Raw genomic sequence first — 5,221 nt, 5'->3', positions numbered from 1 at the left:
CTAGATGGCCACAGCTATGTCTGGGTATCTTTGCGCGGGGATCAAAAGGACCTCTCCTCACCACCCAGCACACCTCCAAAGAGCATTTCAAAAGCCTTTTGTGACCTTTTCCTCATGATTCATTGATTGATTAATAGAAAATAAAAACAAATGGTAACTATGGTCTCCAAAGTGTTGTTTTGTTGAACATGTGGGGGTGATACTGAATGAATGAATGAGTGAGTGAGTAGGTGGGTAAATGGATTGATGGAGGAATTGATGAATGAATGAATTGTGGATGAATACTGTATATGGATAGATTGATGCATACGTGGTTGCACTGTTGAATAAAAAAAGAATGAAGAAGTGGATGGAAAAACGAATAACCACCCTGAGCACCTCCAACCCAGGTAAGCATGGATGAAGACGCGATCACCTTAGCAAACGTGCTAAGCACCTCCAACCCAGGTAAGCATGGATGAAGACGCGATCACCTTAGCAAACGTGCTAAGCACCTCCAACCCAGGTAAGCATGGATGAAGACGCGATCACCTTAGCAAACGTGCTAAGCACCTCCAACCCAGGTAAGCATGGATGAAGACGCGATCACCTTAGCAAACGTGCTAAGCACCTCCAACCCAGGTAAGCAAACATGCTAACCCAGGTAAGCATGGATGAAGACGCGATCACCTTAGCAAACGTGCTAAGCACCTCCAACCTAGGTAAGCAAACATGCTAACCCAGGTAAGCATGGATGAAGAGGCGATCACCTTAGCAAACATGCTAACCCAGGTAAGCATGGATGAAGAGGCGATCACCTTAGCAAACATGCTAACTCAGGTAAGCATGGATGAAGAGGCGATCACCTCAGCAAACATGCTGAGCCTGTCTCTGGACTCAATCTCTCTATTCTCAACTGGACCAATCAGAGTTTCAGAAAAGGAGTTGAAAACATGCCAACCGTGACACAGCAAAGACGACCCAACTCCCAAAGCACCCACTCTATGATGTTTCACTATGCTGGTCTGATATATATATATATTTTATAGCTTGACTGTGCAGATAGTATTTCTGAAAGAGTTGGCTCTCCCTATACATATTTTCTGTAGTGTATGTTGGACAATATATGGATGTGTGTGTTTATGCAGTGTGTGTGTGTGTGTGTCTGTACGTGTGTGCCACCTCAGGTTCCTTGTTCTGCTCGTGAGCTTTTGATCTGTTCCGACGCCATGGCAACCCAGTTACCTAACAGGGCTTGTAACCATAGAAACGCAAGCCTGTGATCTGCTCCCAAAGGGCATGCTGCTTTTTTCCCACATCCCTCTCTGATGAACTGCCCCTTTATTTTTTCTCTCTTCTCTCTTTCTCTCTCTCTCTCTCTATATATCTCTCTCTCTCTTCTCTCTCTTCTCTATCTATATCTCTCTCTATCTCTCTCTCTATCTCTTCTCTATCTCTCTCTCTCTCTCTATCTCTCTCTCTATCTTCTCTCTCTCTCTCTCTATCTCTATCTATCTATATATATCTATCTCTATCTCAATATCTCTATATCTATCTCTCTCTATAATCTCTATCTCTCTCTCTATCTCTCTCTTATATCTCTCTCTCTTCTATCTCTCTCTCTATCTCTCTCTCTATCTCTATCTCTCTATCTCTCTATCTCTCTATCTCTCTATCTCTATCTCTATCTCCATCTCTCTCTCTGTCTCTCTCTCATCTCTCTATCTCTCTTATCTTCTCTATCTCTATCTCTATCTCTCTCTCTCTCTCATTTCTCAGTTTCTCTTTCTTCTTTTTCTTTTCTTCACGTTGGCCTTGCTGGCAGGAGGTATCTCGTGAGACATGAATACACCTGAGAGGTTATCGAGTCTTGACTGCAAAGTTCTACTCACCTGCATTAGATACCTGAGTGTGTGTGTGACCATGAGTGTGTGTGTGTGTGTGTGTGTTGTGTGTGTGTGTGTGTGTGTGTGTGTGTGTGTGTGTGTCTGCACCAGAGCTGCTGGTAGTTGATTTGTGGGTTATATTACTGGATCTCACCTGATCTTAAGATGTTGCCATGGGAACATTGTAAAATACACACTCACACAAAGACTCACACCATCCCACAAAATCTCACAGGAAACAGTAGGAGGTACTGCAATAACTCCCATCCAAATACCACACACACACACACACACACACACACACACACACAAACACACAACCCTTTCTGAAAGATAAATATATGTGTCAGTATATGGAAGTCATCTCTTGGATACACAAGAGAGAGAGTGTGAGGCAGCACCTATGGGTGTGTGTGTGTGTGTGTGTGTGTGTGTGTGAGAGTGTGTGTGTGTGTGTGTGGGTGTGGGTGTGTGTGTGTGCGTGTGTGTGCGCGTGTGTGTGAGTGTGTGTGTGTGTGTGTGTTATTGTGTGTGTGTGTGTGTGTGTATATGTGTGTGTGTGTGTGTGTGTGTGTGTGTGTGTTATGCAGTGTGTGTGTGTGTGTGTGTGTGTGTGTGTCTATGTGTTATGTGTGTGTGTGTGTGTGTGTGTGTGTGTGTGTGTGTGTGTGTGTGTGTCTATGTGTGTGTGTGTGTGTGTCTATGTGTGTGTCTATGTGTGTGTGTGTGTGTGTGTGTGTGTGTGTGTGTGTAATGTGTATGTGTGTGTGTGTGTGTGTGTGTGTGTGTGTGTGTGGGTATGTGTGTCTATGTTTGTGTGTCTATGTGTGTGTGTGTGTGTCTGTGTGTGTGTGTCTGTGTGTGTGTGTGTGTGTGTGTGTGTGTCTATGTGTGTGTGTGTGTGTGTGTGTGTGTGTGTTTGATCCACTTCCAGAGCTTGGTGTAGGCAGCACAGTCTGTATCCTCTGCCAGATCATCAAAGAGCCCAATCTAACAACACATGAGCGCCTCCAACAACACCAGAGGAGTGCTTAGGAGGCACAGCTCTGTTGCCATGGTTTCCATGTGACACAACGTGTATCCGTGTGTGTGTGTGTGTGTGTGTGTGTGTGTGTGTGTGGTAAGTCTGAAGCAAAATCTCTACAGTCAGATGAATCACCACACACACACACACGCATGCACGCACGCACGCACACACACACACACACACACACATGCGCATTAAACACAGAGATACACAGTGTATTTATATTAGTAGGTCAAATTGTAATTGTGCTGTGTTATGATTAAATTATAACACTCTGCCATTTATGCTTCTGTTTATTACAGTAACATTGAGTTAAAGTATGTGTTAGGGTTTAAAGTGCTTAGAGATAAAAGAGTTCATTCAACATTGTGCTTTTTTAAACATGACACTCTCTGCCAAATTCCCATCCGTATAAATGGCATATAGAGACATCCAGCATGCAGTATGCCTCCACAATGCTCTTCCCACCAGGGCAGGGCCCTTGGCAGGCCTGCTCACCCAGGCGAGGGTGACCTCAGCTGGGCAGGAGTCCTGGGGAAGCCCCTGGCTGCGGCCTAGTGAACACAAAAACACAGATGGGTCCTGAACCCAATGCGCTCAGTCTGCTGTGACGTCCACCATTAGGACAGTAAAGTAGTCAGCCAGGACGTGTCAGGGTCATAGCTATTGCATAGCCAGGTAATAGTACACAACAAAACATGGTCAATCTTGAATATATCTCAGATATGACTAGCTTTGGCATAGTTTAGTGACAGAGAAGACTTCATTTGATGAATTCAGAACAGGAACGTGGAAAGGTTTTATTGTATGTAAACAGTCCTACACATCGTCATGGTGATGTGGAGGACATCAGCGGGCCTCAGAGAGGTATACAGCAGACAGGAGCATGACTGGACCAACCAGAACAGCCTCGGAATGGTCCACTGGACCCAAACTCTATACATTTGACACTCTTTACATTTCCATGCATTGCTGTATCATTACTGTATTTTATTTAATTTCATTTTTTATATTTTGCAGGATGTATATTTGTATTTTTCTTATGTAACTATGTTGTTCTAAGAAAGGTTTATTGGAAGTGTTGTCTTTGAGATGTGTGAAATGTGATACACAAATAAACTTGGCCATGCCATAATGTCACGCTAAAGGTCACACTCCAATACCAAGACCAGCAGCACCATGGAGACATAAAGAGACTGAAATATAAGATTGGAAAAGCTCTGAGGGGATATTGACTTCTTACTGTGTGTGTGTGTGTGTGTGTGTGTGTGTGTGTGTGTGTGTGTGTGTGTGTCTGTGTGTGTGTGTCAGTAGATGAATGTGGCTGAAAAACAGTATTTGTTTGCATTTTTACTGGTCTTCTTCTGCATGGATGTACATTTCCAATACGTTCCTTAGTGAGTGTGGAAGGCTATGTGTGTTTCATCTCATATATACTGTATATATATATATACATATGTATGTGTGTGTGTGTGTGTGTGTGTGTGTGTGAAAGCGATAGTGTAAAAAGAAGCCCAGCTTTTCTAGTCTGTGCGCGTTACACTGTTCATCTCCGTGCCTGTCACACACCGCACAGGGTGGAACAGAGTGACCTTGAAATTTTAATGCAGCCCAATTAAGCTTTCACAATCACTTAACCAGCCGTCTCAGCCAGGAGGAAGACACCGCTTTGTGTGTGTGTGTGTGTGAGCGAATGAATTAATATATTTCAGGAACAGGGGATTCTGTGTGTGTGTGTGTGTGTGTGAGAGTGAGAAGATAGTGGTTTGAAATATTAGAAGGGGGTTTCTGATAGAGGCCTGTGTGTGTATGTGTGTCTATCTGTGTGTGTGTGTGTGTGTCTGTGTGTGTGTGTGTGTGTGTGTGTGTGTGTGTGTCTATATGTGTGTCGTGTGTGTGTGTGTGTGTGTGTGTGTGTGTGTGTGTGTGTGTGTGTGTGTGTTGGAAACTCATGCCTCAGACACTCAATACAACCACACTGACTTAACACATGATGATGGAATTTAAGCATGAAGGTTCTTCTTGCTCATAAATGATGACAAGGAGGAATAACGAAGTGAGAGAAGGAAAGAAGAGAGGAGAGAGGACAGTTTGAGAGAGAGAGAGAGAGAGAGGGACAGAGAGAGAAAGAGGAGAGAAAAGAGAGAGAGGGAGGGGAAGGGGAGAGAGAGGAGGGACAGAGAAGAGAGTGAGAGAGAGAGAGAAGGACAGAGAGAGAGTGAGAGAGAGAGGGGGCAGAGAGAGAGAGAGAGAGAGAGAGAGGAGAGAGGGACAGAGAGAGAGAGAGAGAGAGAGAGAGGGACAGAGAGAGAGAAAGAGGAGAGAGAAG

This window comes from Alosa alosa, chromosome 21 (assembly GCF_017589495.1).
Source record: "Alosa alosa isolate M-15738 ecotype Scorff River chromosome 21, AALO_Geno_1.1, whole genome shotgun sequence".
Classification (NCBI taxonomy): Eukaryota; Metazoa; Chordata; class Actinopteri; order Clupeiformes; family Clupeidae; genus Alosa; species Alosa alosa.
This window is presented reverse-complemented; position numbering follows the sequence as displayed.